An 18,275-nucleotide genomic window follows, 5' to 3' on the forward strand; every position below is an offset into this window, starting at 1 on the left:
AACGAACGTTTAGCAAGGCACAAAATATTAATTATGCTTTCTATAATCAGTAGAAGTAGTAGTAGTACTGAGCAGAGAAATATTTCTAATGTCCTAGGTATCTACTTATTTTTTTTAAATACCGACAAGAAAGAGGCCTTTTTTGTAACAAACTGTTTTTATACTTACAATTTTGTTTTAAATAATATCTAAATGGATAAAATCAGTTCACTTACTTAAAAACCATGTCATAGTGTTAATCCTTTATATTCGGTCCTTGTAAGTCGGTGTTAAAATGAGCGCCATTGTTTTCTAGTGAGAAATTTGTCAGAATTGACAGTGAATACAAAACTAGGTTAGAAGTGTTTAAAATCTGTTAATTATTCACTTAAATTGAATTTGTGAAGTTATGAAACTGGTTCAAAAACAGGATGTTTTAATAAAAAATAACCAGTTCAGTTCAGTTAGTTTCTTACTGATGCGCTTGTGTCAAGTGTCAAATTTTGAAAATAAATTAGTACTGCCAACCGGTGTCCTAAACAGACACGGCATACAGTCACGATCAAAAAGAATGGCACCTCTACCAACTGGGTCATAGCGCAAAAGTCCGACAAAATCTTTTAGGTCATAAATTTTAACAAACTGAATCATATCGAAGAGATTAGTGGCTGCGGTTTTAAGGGAGTCATTCTTTCTGACTGTGACTGTACCAACCTAATAACTTTACAGCTGGACCTTATCCAAATGAAAACATAATATTTTATTCTTTTTTTCCAATTTTTTCTATTTACTAATTTGAATTTTTCTATTGATACATTTTCTGGTGAAAATGTAATTTGCTTGTGTGAATCATGGTTCAAAGTGAAAGGGAAGGTATAAATAAAACATCAGGCACAAATGGTAGTTTTTATTGTTTTTAATCTGGCCAACAATATACTTACCTATAACTTGAGGCTTAGGATTTTTTTACAATTTTTTTGAATAAATGAATTAGAAGTCTTTGTTTTAACGCCGATCGATCACAGCCAAGTCCGCCAACCTGTCATCGTTGAAATCCTTATTAAATGATTCGTTACCAAGAGCCCACTTGATTTTATAGCCCCTTAAACAAACCCATTAGACGTTTTTATTGCTCGATCAGGTCCGTATCCGATTGATGATCGGCGATAATCTCCGTTCGAAAATGATTGTCATTGAATTGATCGCCACTTACCTGCTAAACGACCCAATAAATGGTATTTATCGAAAGTAAGAGCGAAAGCGGCCAGCATCACTCTGGGTGAAAAGAGCCCCGAGTTGAAAAAATACCATCCCCAATCACCGCAGGCAGGTAGAGAGTTTGATTGGAAACGTCAAGTCGGATCGCTTCCGGTTCATCGGTATTTCAGTCCATCAACCGGAAGAAATGGTAATTTTTATGTAACCCATCAGGACACACTTTGTGCGATCTAATCTGATCGGATGGATGTAATGAATAAATTATTTTTGATAAACGGTCGCGATTTGCATTGATAACGGGGGGCGTGAGGGGGAAATTAAAACCATGGTGACGGTGGTTTGTGGTGCTTAACAGACCTGCAATGAAAAATTAAAAATTAGTAGAGGAGCGATGTTTTAATTGTTACGACGGCAGATGTGCCCCTATAACGACGATTTTTACGAGTGCTAGATACTAATTATTGTTTGTTTGTGGAAGGTGACGCTCGTAAATATGTTCTATGGAACAAATTGGATAGATAGGCGGCGAGATAAGGGCCGGCCATAAAACCGAAATAAACGTTTTAGGCCGAATGTCATCATTTTTCAACTTTTTGACAGAATCATTAAGGATTTTGTTAATAATTCGGAAGTAAAGGTCGAAAACAGTAACCATAAATGGGGGGAAAATGTTTATTCGGATATTTTGAGCGTTGTACGAATTTTGAGGCTTCACAATTATTACATTGCCAATGCGGAATGACTATTGTATCTTTGGAGCAAGAAACGAATGTTGACAAATTAGAGATGACGAGGAAAACACGAATAACGAATAACTGTTTAGTTCACTTTCTTTATTGGAAAATTATTACAAAGACATTGAAAAGCCTACCTTTTGGCATAATTTACGTTTAAGCGTATTAGCAGTTGTTAATCTTATTTGTAGTTTTGTTGATTTATCAAAGTATTTCATGATTTTATCAGTGGAAAAATTCTAACCTAAAATTCACAAACTTCACTAATTTATTGGTTTCTTGAGCCCAACTTTGTGTTCGCTGTGATCCATTACTTATAATCTTTAATTAGACAACTGTTTGATAACACTTTGTAATGAAAATTTAAATCTATTTCACTTTTTATCCACTTTCAAATCCCATCAACAAACACTTTATACTACGAAAAACCGCAGAATCGAAGTCAAAGCTAGTATTTACCACCACGTACTTTTAAAATGATTCTCTCCAATGTAACCAATTAACACTATACACGCAGAATTGTTAAACAATTTATTAGATGTCAATTAAATGTGGAATTACGAAAATTTCGTTACTGTTTTCGACATAGTTCAAAAGTCATCACCAGAGGGCGTCTAGTTAATTTTATTTCCGAATTGTGTGATTAATTTTTTGCGATTAGTCTTTGAATGATCTAGTTAACTGGTCTGGTTTGCATCCCTTAACCCTTTCGTGTGAACGTGTAACGGCCGGTTCCAGGTACTCTCTATTCAGTCCCGGCATGCAAATTTTTTTCCGAGGGTCGTTTGACAGTTTCTGAATTATATTTAAATAAGGTCGCGACTGTGGGCCCCATTCAAATAATAATTTATCATTTTTCACAATCCGTTCGTTACCTGTCCCAAAGAATTCTCACATCGCGCCCCTTGGGCCCCGTAACCCGACCCTTCCGTATGCAGATGTTGTCTCCACGCTACCTGCTGACTCCTTTGCATATGGTCTACCTTGCGTCTAAGTGTCTCACAACCCTTCTTCCTCAGGTAGGTTTCTGAGGCTTTTGTTGGGGAACGAAAGTGAAGGGCTCCCGACACAAAGGCCCTAGTAATTTCAATTATGCGCGAGATGATAAAAAATGGGATTTTTTTCCTTCTTTAAAGGATGTCTTAGGGTCTAGTCCACAACTGTTGTGGATAATTTGAATACGACGGTTCCTGTTCCGGCAACCCTCTCTAGACAATGTGATTTATGTTCGGGTTTGGGAAGCGACAGTTGGCCAACCTGCCCAGACGGCGTGGACTCGGACACCGAACCAGAACAAAGCAAAGGCCACAAAGGGTGGAAATTAGTTTGACCCAATTTCGTCAAATCCATTCACAGCGAGAAAATTACTGGCCCAGTTTTATCAGCAGTTGTACCAGCAATCATAATTATTTATTAATTATTAAATAAAGGTTTTTTTACTCTCACACTTTAAATTCGTTAAATAATGTTTGTGCTCTCTATTTTAATGATATTCATTACAAGTTACAAGTTTATGAATAACTAAAAAACAATATGAAAAAATATTGAAAAGAAAACAACTTTCTTTTATTATGACCGGTCGGACAGTAGAAAAAATAGTGTATATCTCACCCGCATATGGTATTTATTAAGTCGAATTCGTTAAACACTCGGCTTCGTCTCGTGCATGAAACACTATTACATCAAACATAATAGACAAAAAAATTATTTTGTCATGCTGGTAAAAAATCGATTCAAATCTTTGAAAACTCAAATAATTTTATTATTTCAATGTTAAACAAAGTATTTCAGTTTTATCGAAGTTTTGCCTCAGTTGACAAAATTAGGTCGAGAGGTAGATGTTTGTGGGCATATCCAAATTATCGATTTAAACCTATCATAGCAGATACATTTTAATGACGTGATTACTTTTGCAATAACTAAAAATTTCATCGTTAATCGGCGTTTGAAAAGTGCAAGGATGTCAAAATTACGAACAATTTTGGCTTTTCACTATAAAAAATAAGAAATGGAATTGGCTTTAAATTATCACACGAATGGTCGCTCCGGGTAACGGTTCCGGGTTCCGGGTACAGAATTTTTCAGCCATTTTATGAGTAATGATTCAACCTGACACCAAAATTTTCAAAATAATTTTAGTACATTTGGTTCACTTTCATAAAAACCATTGTGGTGGAAATTGAGTACTCTTGGCATTAACTTTTATGTGTTGTCATGGTAACAGGTTAGTCAATTCCACCAGAATGGTTTTTATGAAAGTTAACAGAAAGTGTGTAAAATTTCTTTTAAAATACACTATTCGGTTTATACATGTTGTTTTATCTATATTTTGCGCCAAAAGATTTTTTTGTTTTGGATTTAAAATGGGAGGGGATAATCATTTAAATTGAAGTAATTCATTGGATTCTAAAATTTACGTATATAGCTTTGTAGGCGAAAACATGAAATTCTTACTGACGTACTAGAACTGTTGAATATTTTTTGAAAACTATTTTCCTAGTTTCTGATTGTTTAGAAAATGGAAATCAGTAAGTAAATTGATTAGTAATATTACTTTTATATATTCGTAAATTTTTCTGTCCCGTCCGTTATTGCAAACATATACATGCTCTTATTTTTTACGTCGTTTTAAACAAGACCCAGAATTTTTAATTTCCACTGTCAAATTTTGATGTTGTTAAATTCTTTAGTAATTAAAATTTGCCTGGATAATGTTTTAGTTTTTGTACACAAGATTTTTATGTTTGTCCCGTCCGTCATGTATAAACAAAAAAACGATTGTTATATAAAATAAAAAATTGTCTTTTTAAAACGGGATAAATAATCAATTAAATTGAAGAGTGTTTTTCTATTTTCTGGTAGCCTAGAAAATGGAAATCGGTAAGTAAAGTTATTAGTAATATTTTTGTCTTCGTAAATTTTGATAGCTCGTCCGTTGTTGTATTTTTTTTAAGTTTCTAATAATTAAAACCTGCCTGAATAGTTTTGAGAGTTATTTCCATTCATATTTTTTTTGTCCCGTCCGTCATATGTAAACAAAAAGTTAATTACTCATAAGTCGTTTCACATTACATATTTCTTCGGTTTTGTGCTTTCAAAAGTTTCAACAAGTTGCACCTTTAACTTTAAAAATAATTATTAGAATAAGTGCCTTTTGAATTCAAAGAATTTTATAAGGATTTTTGAACGATGAAAATGTGAGGTTTTTTTCTGTCCCGTCCGTCAACTGTCCGGCGTTATTTGTAGGTTACAAACAATTTGACTGGTACTAAGTTCCTATAAAAAAATAACTTCTTCTGATACTGTGAAAACTGATAAAAATAAAAAAATAAAATCTAGAACTTTGTGCAAAGTGTCCCGTCCGTTAAAATGGAATGGCTGTTTTCCTAAAAAAATCATAATATGAAAGCAGAATGTAGGTATCTACCTTTGTTTAATAATTTGTCAATATTTAATATAAGTAATCATTGTTTCGAATTGGCTAAATTGAATTAAAAATGAATAAATTTAATAGAATCATTCACCTAATTTGAAATAATGCCATAAAATCGGAACTAACAATCACTATAAATTAAAATTGATCCTGTGACACCATAAATTAGAGCATGAAAATAAACTTTTGTGTTGTAGAGACGTTGATTAATTTAATTTTTATTCCGGTAACAAAAAATGTGTAAAAATCGTTAAATTTTGAATAAAGTTTTATTGTATCGCCCGTCTAGGACCTTATCAATCGAACATTAATTTAATTTCCCGTATTGTCGGCTCTTTCTCGCCTCAAAACATTAATAAGCTAACGCAATCTATTATCCTCGTGACAAAAACTCACAAACCACGTATCGATTGTCGAAATTAAATAAAATTTACTAATTATTTCCATAATGGGCCCCGCTTTCCCGCCCCAATCCATTAGAGTGGACATTTTGGAGGAAATTGCCCCATTGTTCGGCCAAACACTCGTCACTTTGTTTACTCAAACCGCGCAAAATCGCTTCTTTGAATTTTTCGACTTTGGTCCGGAAAGATCGCGAAATCGCCACACTGTAATTACCGCTCTAATTACCGTAAAAACTTAGCGCGAAATGAGTGTCGAAGGGTGACGTCGCAGTCGGCCATTTTGGGCATGCGCGTCGCGACGCCGAGGCCCTTTGAGACGCTCCTCGTCCAACCGACGGCATCCGCGACGCCGAAGAACGAGACGGACGTCTTTGGGCGCCTTGATCAGTTTTAGCGCGTGTGAGCGTCGCGACGCTCGCATTCGACGCCACGACGCGAGGGTGGACAGGTGCAGTGGACGGCGGCGCCGCATCTCAAGGTAGGAGTTTGCGAATTTTTTTGGCGGGGCGGGGGCGTCGTTAATTGCCGGTGCAAGTTGGACGCCGTTGTGCGGGTCAGGGACGACGCCGCCAGACGCGTACTAATCACTCGGGCCTAACGACCAATCAGAGAGAAGCGTCGCGACGGCTAATAAGCTCCGGAATGTCTTCTCGCTTTCATTCCGGTCGAGACGCTTTCGCGATGCTTATCGCGAGATGAATTAGCGGACGCTGGGGTTTTTACGAATTGTAGTAAAAGACTCATTCGGTTTTTAAACGCGGTTTATTTGCCGGATTACGTTTATTAAAGGGGGATTAATTACGTGATTGGACGTCGAGTTTACAATCGACTGGCAACTGGTTGCATTTTTTACTAAATCGGAAACTTCGATCATACTTGATTGACGATTAAACTGATGGTTTTGCAAAAAATTCCGTGTGCCATTACTTTTATTCAAACACGGATTAATGTTTGAGTTTGGTTTTATTTGTGGGAAATAATTATAAATTTATTATTTCAGTAGTTATAAAAATTCCACTAGAAAACCGATTTCAATAAATACGAGTAGTAAAGGAAATTGAAAGTGAAAATATTAAAGTTAGTTGCAAAAGTTTTGCTCTTCATCATTTAACACCAAAGTTAACTTGGACTTCTATTATTGTCATTTTAAGCAAAACTTACGAGATCGAAATTTATTTAACTTTTACTTTGATTTTATTTAAGTATTGTTTCATTTTTGCATTTTATTAGCAAAATTTTGTAAAAACAGCGATGTGTTTGAAAAATAGAACAATAAAAAAATACTGCTTCAAAATTTAAATAAACCATTATTAGGACAAAAAATTATTTATTTTTTACGTTTTGTCTGTTTATTAAAACATAATTTGTTTGACACAGAAGGTTTAATTCTTTTTTTTATTTTAGAGACGCATTTTAAACTTGCAATAAAATCAAATTTAAATTATTTCGTTCCGTAATTATTAAGTCATCTTTATTGGTGAAACTTTTTTGAAATTGTATGAAATTAGTAAGTTGTACAAATACAATTTTATCTTACAAAGACGTAATACCTGTACACAAAAGAATAGGTTTTGGTAAACCAAATTGAGATCTACCTTAATTGTGGCGCACTTTACTAAGAAGAAGAAGAACGAAGAAAAAGTTCATGGTGAAAATGATAAAAAAATATTTTGTAAGACTACATAACAATATAATTGGGATATATATATATATATTAACTTATTAATTAATTAATAAACACAGTATAAAAATCTCTGATTTCAATCTATTTTTAAAAAGATTGATTATAAGACAAACTAGAGAAGTAATCTAAGATTTATACTTTATTATAAGTAATTTAGTATAATTTAAGTAATGGGGCCGGTTTACTAAATATTTAATTGCAGTCAAACTTTAATGGGTGATTAAATTGACGTATGTCAATGCAAAGTTAGTAGCAAATTAGATGGAATTAGTGTAATTATTAATAAAAAATTACGTACTCTAGGGTCTCAATTTTTAGTAAGTTAAAAACATGAAAATAAGTTGTAGAAAAATTTGGTAATAAACTTACACAATAGTATCTACATTAAAATTAGACTAATCGCTAAAACTTAAAACATGAAGCAGTATTGTTTTGCATTAAGTAGTTTAATCACAATTTTAAGATGTTTAAAACATATCAACATATTAACATGTGTTTTTAAATGCTTCTCATCTAGTCGTCTGTGAATTTCCCATGTAAAATCAGAAATGCCGTTTTATACAGTTAATGATAGGCTTCTTAAGTCTCCAATTTAGAAATAAGCTTCGACAATAAAAGTGTCAATTCAGTGCATTTTAACAAAATTTTTAAAATTAATTAATTGATAATTTGTAAATTTCAGAACTGACAGTTTTGACATTTATTGACAGAGAATTAATTTGAGCAGAGCGGCACAATTTTTTTTCTAAGTTTCCAAGTTAACTAGATGAGAATCATGTAAAAACACATTGTAGAATACAATTTATATTTATTATCGAGTCTCAAGAAATTTGTCTTTATTAATTACCTTTCTGTAAACTGACCATAAGAATCTATAGGTAAACTTAGATTTGATGTTAATAATTACAGTGGAATTCGTTTACAACGAACACCCAAGAAACCTCAGAATTTGTTAGTTATAAATGAACGTCATGCTTATTGAGTAATTTTCAAGTTGAATGAGTTTTAATAAAGTTTAAAGCAGATACAGCCGATACAGGGATTAAAATATTAATTTATTTTATATTAATTTTAATAATTTTAATTAATGTTTTATATAGTTATTATATATATATATATATATATATATATATATATATATATATATAATGTTAAAATTAGCTGTTTACATTTTTTAAATGTATTGGAAATGTTTACTTTTTCTAGAACATAACAAAAGTTCAGGTGTGTTCGTTATGGTGATAACCGAGTAGACTACTTTTTTGTCTAAATACTGGACGAGAAAAGCGTCGTTCTAAGCGATATTACCAAATATGACTTTAAAACGGGACTTTCAAATTAGTTTGTTACATTCGGCCATTTGTTAAAAGCTGGGTTCGTTATAACCAAGTTCCACTGTACCTAGTCCAGTTTTTAAATTTTCTGATGAGGAACGAAGCCATAATTGTCTTCAGTTTATAAAATACTGTTTAACCTCATTAATAATAGACGTTAGTAATGAAATTTTTAACTGTCAATATATTTTCAAAAAAAATATTAACATATAGTGAAAACAATGTACAACATATTTAAAGTATAAGTTCGTTTTTATAGTTTTATACTAATGTGACTTTAATAAAAGCAATAAAATTACTGTTGGGCACCGTCTACATTTCGAAATAGATTTTTATTTATTTTTCTAGAGATGAAATTAAAAATAAAAACATAAATACAGGATGCTCAAAAACTGGCGCACCAACTCAGTGGTACGTTGTTGAGAAGCACGTGTAGATCACGGGAAAAATGTTAAAAAAATTCCTAAAGTCATATTTTAAAAAATCTGGAGCTACAAACTTATTGTGTTAACTTCTTTAGTTTTCAATATTTTTTTATGTTTTTATGTTTCATACCAGGTAATCATTCCGTAACAAAACGATGAATAATTATTTTTAAATTTACTATCAGATTTTAGCAGTTTTTAAATTAAAAAAAAATAGAATTCATCCAAAAAATCACATTGTGTAGATGTGACAGCACTGGGAATTATTTCCTAGGAAATCGTTTCAAAAATAATTTATTTTTATTGTTGCTCAAATTCTATTGCGATCATGACTGTTTGACAACGTTGCCACATATCATTTATCTAAAATACGTTATTTATCAATAACTTTAATACAAAGAATTTTTTTACTATTTTTACCATTATATGTAACCAGTTCTCTACCACACACCATTGAGTTGGTGCGCCAGTTTTTGAGCACGCTGTATAGTTAAAAAATTAAATGGGCTTAACTGTGACTCGGATTTACTTATTTGCAGTTTAGAAAACACGAGTTTGTTATTAATCAAAATTTCGGTTGCAAATGATGTTGGTGTTTGAAGCCGCAAAACGGAATTCCTTTGTACAAATCGCTAATTAAAATCGATCCGCGGCTTCTGCCCCATTTGCATAAACTTGCACAATGCGTGTTGAACACCATCCTGCAATTACAGCCGCATTTAAAACATCGAACGTCATTAGTCGAACATCTGCACCTCGAGGCCAACATGCAAATTGACCAAATTACCTGTCAAGCCTTCACTACACCCAAGGAAAAAAACAACAATTTTATTATTTAATTAAAACCGCACCGCCGCCGCGCTGCGCGATGATTCACCCAATTAATCCTCTCACGCACCATGCAATCAATTAATTGAAGAAATTAGAAGCACACTAACCTGCAGATCCTCGTTGTCTTCGGTGCGTCTGCAAGACCACTGATCGCTCCCGAGCGCTAACCCCTTCAGGGAGTGGCCTCGAAGACCGGAGAGGGGGTTGATTACCCCCGAAATTAAAAATTCGGAGGCACATCTGCATACTGTATAAATTATAATCCGGTGAGCCGCTCCACATATGCATGATAATGGCCGATGTATCCGTCCGGACCCTAAAAAAGCATAATTTAACCCCGTATAGAATCTTCAGACCCTTTTAACGCACTGCAAAAAATATGATATAAACCATGCTCTAGTGGAAAAGAAAAATGTGTTTTATTATTGCGCACACAAAAGGAGGTTTGTGTTTATTATGTGTGTAAGAGATTTGCGACCCCTGAGGTAGGTACACAGGCACGAGGGAAGGGTTGCTGCATCTCATTAACGGCGACGAGGCCCGCAGCAGAATCAGCTTCCAAATTAAAACGTCTTGATGGGAGCGATTACGCGACGCCGTAAGGTGCGAAATAATTGCATAATTGAAGAGGAAGTTTGGGGGCGGGCAGATAACGAATGTGGGGCGAGATGGATGGAGAGATTGGGGGTTTACATGCGAACAATACGCCCGATGCCATAAACTAAAGTTTAATTGCACAAAATACATAAAACCGACAACTATCCAGCCTGTCTCAACATTTTATTTTTTTCTCGGGAAATTTCTAAAACTAAACAAAAATTAAAATTGCTAATTAATTAAATAAGATGACATTATATTAATAAACAGCAACAGTTAATCCTTATTTAGGTACTCAGGTCAGTTCAAGTTAGGTCAGGTCAGGTCAGGTCACTATATTAATAATCACCAACAGTTAATTATTTAGGTACTCAGGTCTGGTCTCACCAATAAAAATTAGATTTGGTAAGTTTTTAACTGTTCATTTGACATAACCAAAGTTTGTGAAACCGGCTCTGAGTCTTGTTTGAATTTAATTTTTTATTATGTATTTACTTTTTTTACAAAAGTACAGTGAAACGTTCCTTAACGCACACTTCCTATAAGCGGACGCCTTTGACAAACGGACATTTTTGTTTGAGCTAACGTATTTTAATGGTATAGTTTTTCTTTTAAGCGGACTCTCCAATAAACGGACGCGGACAATAAAATTCAGATCAATGAAAACAAATTTTCTCGTGTGTTATTCAGTTATTATTATAACAAATCGGCAGAAAATTTAGGGGATCACATTATCTGGTACACATTTTGTTTCATTGTTAAACTGATTCAAATTCAAACCTCAGAAGAAGTTAAAGTTATGTGTGATATTATTGCACTAGTGTTTATATGCAGTAGGTCGTATGGTAATAATTACATAATTACATTTTTTATGTAGAAAATAAAACTAAAAAAGCATTTGTTTTATTTTGTATTTTTTCCGGCCTAAAACAAACCGAGTGTACGAAAATTACAAAATAGGAAAAGCCATTAAGTTCAAAATAAATATGAATTGGTGACTAAATGGCATGGAACTGGAAACGTTTGTGATGAAAAGCGAAGTTTTTTTGACGACTGACTAATGAAAAAGTTTAAGAGGTTGCCAAGATAAAAAATAAACTTAGGGCACCTGAAGGGTGGCTAGGATAGTTTAAATTTGGCACTACATAAATTTTTAATACAATCTGTAAATATTGATGAACAAAAAGTAACAAATTTAAAAAAATTAAGAAAGGGTTGGTAAACATTGTTTTTGAACAAAATAGTGTAACGTTACTAACTCTTTAATAAATTAATTTAGTTTGTGACCATTATTTTTCTTAAGAAGACACCTCTATTAAACGGACAAAAAACGCGTCACTGTCAGTGTCCGCTTTTTGGAGATGTCACTGTAACTAAGTTATAGGTACTATTTTTCTACAAAATTGTTAATTTGTCTTTTGTACTTGAATGTTTTTAGTACCTTTCATTCCTAGTTAGGTACGGCGTCCTTATTGCGCATCTAAGAAAATCGCGATTTCTAATTAAATACCAAAATTTAGGGTCGGTTTATAAAAGCGTCATTAATTTAATCTGCCATTAAATACGTGGTTAACTGATCATGTGACCAAATTGAAGCAATTTGATTTTTTTGTGCACCTGACTGTACATCTTTCTTGTTCTTTGGTAAATTTTTACTTACGAAGACAAAAATAAAAAAATATTTTTGACCAGAAAGTCAAATTTTGAATTTTATGCCAAACTACGCCTATTCACTTCCAATAATTGTTTACAAAATTAGGGGAAAAAAATAGCAGTCAAATTTTCTGAGAATTCTCGCTTCGAAAAGTCTTGATAATCTTTTGATAATCTCTTGATAATCTTGATGATCTGAGAGTGTAAAGTGTTATTTTAATGAATGTGTAAAATTTAAGTTTTTATATTACGTTAGCACCTGGATTATTATTTCGTAGTAATTTTATTAATAAATTTTTATTAAAAATTATTTTTATTAAAAGGATGTTTTCAGTTCAGGGTTTTTATTTATTATTTTTTTATAACGTCAGCAAAAAAAGACGAGAACACAGCAACATTATTATTCCATAATAACACGTCCAAATAACATGCGAATACATATGTATCAAAAAAATTATAAGAACGCATAAAAAACAAAATTACCATAATTTTGCACAAATCAATATTAGAAACATAAAAAAGTTAAAAGGGAAACTGTTAGTAGTACACTATTTTGTTTATTACACAAAACATTCTTCAAATTCTCTATTAGATATTTTACCCTGCACTTTCTTTTCAAAATTTTTCTCAAAATCTATAAGTGTAAAAAAATTTCTCTAAATTCTTCTTTGGAATTATCTTGCTGAAAATTCTTTGATACACACTTTTTAATTCTTCAAATTCTCTATTAGATTCAGCTCTGCATCTTTTCATTTTTTTGTAGATCTGTTTTGTAGAATTTTTTATTTTTTTATTTTCTTTTTTCTTATTCTTTAGTATTATTTCTGTACTCTCCTCTAGGATTTTTAAAAGACTATTTTTTGATGTCTGTAGATCTGAAATCTGGACTCTCCTTTAGATCATCCGTCATCTTCAGATTCGTTTATTTTTTCTCTGGATTCTTCTTTCGAATTATTTTGTAGGCTGTACTTAATATATTTTATAAACACTTCTTCCTCATTTTCCAAATTCCAATTTCAAAATTACATTTAAAAATCCTATTACAAATTCTTAGAATTCACCGTGTTTTCGAATAATCTCAAACGTTTCTGAAAATTGACCAAGTTTGGACGACTGAGTTCTTAGTGGAGCAGCCGTTAAAAAGGTTGTAGTTGATGGATTGGTCAAATTTGTCACTTTTGTTTATTTTCTCGTCCAAGTCATTTCACGGTGGCTGTCGACAATGGGCCCTTTTATGCAACGGAAGCCATCAAGTCGGTCATTTTTCCAAGCCCGTCTCCTCGTAAAAAAATAAAGCTGTTGTTGTGTAATATCGTGGCACCTGCAGTCCGAGCTTCCGTATGACGGGCCCGGTGTCGGAACAAGTTCGTCATTAAATCGTGTTTTCGTAGTACTATCGCACCTTTGTCCGTCGAGAGCACTTCACGGATTCCTTCCATCACCCCTAATAAATAACCGTTCCCCTCAATTTCATGTCGTTTTCCTAACCCCTTCATGTCATTAAACCCTTCATATAGTCTGTATGCCGGATTCGCGCTTTTTGTATCATTACACATTACACACTTTTTATAAGGGTTAAAGGCACATAAATCAAGAAACGGGCGAATTTGCTTACGGACACTCATTCAAAATCACGCATGCATACCAATTTTTAGCACCGATTTATGGCACCAGGGCCATGCGGCGGATGTGACCTTTCACAACGGCAAACTTTCAACCGACTAAAATATACGATTTTAATACAATAAGTAGCTATTTTTTGTACAAATAACACTACTTTATAAAAAAAATTACCAAGAGAAAATTAGTATCGCTTTTGTGTTCTGTTTATAAATATATGTCACAGTTATCTATCACGTCTAGTTTTTTTAATATAATCACCAAAAGCTTCAATTTTTTTTCTGGTGTCTAGTTTGGCATTCGTTATTTTTGTGATATATAAATTGCTAAACATTTTATTTGCTTGAAAATATCGTCAAGTAAATGTAGATCGAACCCAAAACAACTTCTCTTTTGTATGTAGTAAAATTATCTTAATAAAAACTGGAAAAATAATGTGATCAAATGGTAAACGTTTCCATCAAGATTTAAAGTCTTATAAAAAGAAATACCAAGGTTTTTGGGATAAAAGTATGTTAGTCGATAGCTGCTGGTTACAATAAGAGAAATTGACATTAATCAATGCAAAAAAATAAAGCTGAGTCACATTCAATTTTTCAAAAGTTTTGAGTTATTTTTTTTGTGGTGTGTTTGGCATTCGTTATTGACGTGATTAACAAATTGTTAAATATTTTATTCTCTACTTTTATATTATTGATTCTTTTCGTCTGTGATACGCTTTATATAAACTTATTCATTATGCCCTAGGGCATAATAAGCAGGCATAATAATTATGCTCGCTAATGTGTACCAACGAGGGGCACAATAATCGGGCATAATAATTATGCCCGCTAATTTGTACTAATGAGGGGCATAATAATCGGGCATAATGATTAGGCCCGCTAATTTGTACTAATGCTGACACAAATAAATCAATTAATTTTCATATTCCAAGTGGAAAATAAAATGTTATATGCACCCCGGGCATAACTCGATTTTATAAATTTCGGGCAACTTAAAATCTCGGGCCGCAGACCCTCGACTTTAATTGTTGCCCTCGAATATAAACATCTTTATTATGCTCTTGGTACATAAAGTACTATTATTTGCTTTAAAATTTCATCAGGTGAATGAAAAAAAGTCTTATGAAGAGAGGTATTTAGGTTTTCGGGATAAAAATATGTTAGTCGATTACCACGGTGATCAGAAAAAGCCCACACGAGAAAAAAAATCACAAAAAAGCCCATGAACATAAATGCCCACAAGAAAAACCCATACAGAATAAAGCTCACACGGAATAACGCTCACAAAGAAAATAGCCCACGTGGAAAAATACTCATATGGAAAGAAATCCACACCGAAAAAAAACTCAGATGAAAAAATTTTACCAGAAAAATACCCACCTACCAAAAAACCCACATACAAAAAAATGAAAAAACCTACATAGAAAGAAACTCAGTATGAACTGTGTTGATGTAAATGGGTATTACGTTTTCCCTCTAGTTTCTTCTCGTTATCCAACTCTTTTTTGTCCTTTACTTTATAGATAACATTTTCTGTCAATTTGCAATTGACAAGTGATAAGAATTAAAAAAAAAACAGTTTAATCTTTTAACGACTTCAAATCGCTTTTTACCTATTTTTGGAGGATATGTTGTGTAGTTTCTGGTATACTTGGGTGGAAAAATGCTGAAACAGGTAAATTTTAGTTTAAAGAGGAACCCAATTTTATCTTAGTTTCAAAGTTATTGAAGTTATATCTTGAGCCAGAGCTACTTCTTCAAAAAATTTAAACGACAAGAACGGTCTAGTGACCCATCATTTTGAAGTTGCTTTGATTGTCTATGCAACCATGTACTTTTTTTTAATTTTGAAATTTTTGTTGTTGAGAATTTTTAAGTTTAAGTCTCATTAAAATTTTCAAAATTGTCAATCTGAAATATTCTTGCTTAGATTTTGGAGAAGTTTTGGGTATGGACTCAGAAATCTGGACTACTGTTTTTAAAAATCGATTGTACCATTTTTTGGAAATTGGGGGTGGGCATTTTACCAATACATTAGTTAAAATTATTTGTTTTTTATAACTAATTTTTATTTCTTTTTACAGCAATCTAATCAATGTTCTCTAAAAGAAATCGTTTAAAATTGAAAAGAAAAACAGTATTTGCTATTTAAATTTTTTGGAGGGGTGGGTTTGTTACAACATTAGCGCAAATATTATTTCTGAATCCGTTTATGACAATAATCATTCAAAATTTGAACGAGGGGTTCAAGATTAATAATTTTCAAAATATTAATCATAAATCAATTTCGTGATTCTCGACAATAAATTTTTCAAAATTAAATGATTGCATAGACAATGAAACCAGCTTGAAAATGATGTGTCACTCGACCCATCTTGTTATTTAAATTTTTTGAAGAGTAGTTCTGGGCGCCAAAAGGTTGCAGAAAAAACTTTTAGAATAAAATTGTCCTGTTTCAGCATTTTTTTCAAACTTAGACGAGATTGGATATTCCAAGGAGTGCAAATTTTAGTTGGGACATCCTGTATGATCAATATTTATTATTTATTTACGGTATTAAAAAATATTTCTTCAATTTTTGTTTAATAATCAAGTTATCGATTATAAATTCATCCGCGACAGTACAGATTGTTTTTTCCCTGTGAGCTTTTTTCATGGACATTTTGACGATTGGGCTTTTATTCTGGGTGGGCATTTTTCATTGTGGGATTTTTCTAGGTGCTTTTATTTCATGAATTGTGTACTACTAATTTATATTACGAGAAACTGTCCCTGATAGTAGAAAAGAAGCAGTCTAAGACATTTTTGATATTGCGAAAATTGACAAATGTCGATATTTTATAATAATTATTTAAAAAACTTGACGTCTTAATTTTTTTTCGACTTCAGTATCAGACTTAGGGTGAATTATTCTATCGACACACATTGGTTTCATCTACTGGTACAAAACAAAACTAGTGTAGTTGTTAATCCGCGCGGGACGAAGTCTCAAGTGAATGAATTTGGTATTTCGCCCCGCCGCAGTTCCTGAATAATTCGAAAACAATGTAGTGTATAATTCAAAGGTTATCGCGTCGGGCTTAAATCGTGTGATGATTTAGCGCTAATCCATTCGTTGTGTTCGGTGTTTACACGAACAGGCGGTCGCGAATCGCTCGCGTCTCGTCGCAATGCAGCGTCCGTTATTGCAGCGACTTAACCGAGCGTAAAGTGAACCGAAAGCAATTTGCATGTACGTGATATGTGAGCTATGGCCCTCTCTAATCGCCGAATTACCCCAAAAGCGTATTATTGCTAAATTGCCGCTCAGCGAACGCGCCATTAGGCACCGCAGCGGCAGCGCGGGCGAACGGAACGCGTCCGTCCCGCGACTAATTCGTCCGTTCGTGACCTTGCGGGGCTGCATGTGTGCTCGTATGTGACAGGGGGCGGCCACGAGCGGCGGGGGCTCGCCGCCGTCGCCTAGGCAACCAGCTCCGGCGGGGGCGTCGCTGCCGATCATCCGCAACACAAGCCCGCATCAATACCAGGCGTTCGCCTTGTTCGAAAAATTGTTGCTTATTTTGCCCTCGGAATGCCACCCTGTGTATTGGGAAAGAGTGGCAAAAATCCGTTGGATTTGCATACATGTGTTCGGGGCCAAGGGGCGCTGTTTGGAGGTAATTGTGATGGTAATCGCGGGCGCACCTTTATGCAAATAAGACACGTTCTTGACTGCGGTGGATGGGGTTGGCACGCAGCCGAAGGGTTAATGGAGAAGACCAAAGTTCGTTAAGTGAATGAGGCGGCACGGCGCTCATTCATACGCCCCCGGTTCACCACCCCGTCCTTCCGCTTACAACTACGGACTCTTCGACTACTTTCCCTCGTGTTTTTAAGAGATGAGTTTCCCATTTTAAAATTAAGGCGAGAGGAAGTGTAAACTAGACCGTGACCTATATAAAGGACGCGAGGAAAATCGAATGCTCGGTTGAAATGAGATGACGACGATGCTGTACCATGCACCATGGGTGACACCCATAATTTCACATTGCTTATGCCACGGTACTATACAACAGTTGAATTTTTTATAAGAAAAACTAAGCAAACTACCTGTGAAGGTATCATTGATTATAATCAGTGTCGCTCTAATACTCAAAAAGTACAATGTGATTTTAAATGATTCTCATCTAGTTAACATTGAAATTGGTTTACATGTAAAATAATTGTACCGCTCTGCCTAATTAAATTCTGTCAATATGTGTCAAAACTGTTACTTGTGAAATTCAAATTGTCAATTAATTAATTTTAAAAATTTCGTTAAAATGCTACTAAATTGTTACACTGTGCAAGAAAACATTTTTATTATCGAAGCTTATTTC

The 18,275-nt window shown here is 33.6% G+C and overlaps 1 long non-coding RNA gene across 1 annotated transcript; it reads right to left on the minus strand.

Moving 5' to 3' along the window:
- Positions 1-896: 896 nt before the first annotated feature.
- On the minus strand, positions 897-6,073 carry LOC135266455 (uncharacterized). Its single transcript, XR_010334494.1, has 3 exons — positions 5,456-6,073; positions 1,193-1,554; positions 897-1,081 (listed from the first exon to the last, which is right to left on the minus strand). It is a non-coding gene; the product is annotated as an uncharacterized LOC135266455 (long non-coding RNA).
- Between the last annotated feature and the right edge of the window lie 12,202 nt (positions 6,074-18,275).

The sequence above is a fragment of the Tribolium castaneum genome, chromosome 1 (assembly GCF_031307605.1).
Source record: "Tribolium castaneum strain GA2 chromosome 1, icTriCast1.1, whole genome shotgun sequence".
NCBI classification, from domain to species: Eukaryota; Metazoa; Arthropoda; class Insecta; order Coleoptera; family Tenebrionidae; genus Tribolium; species Tribolium castaneum.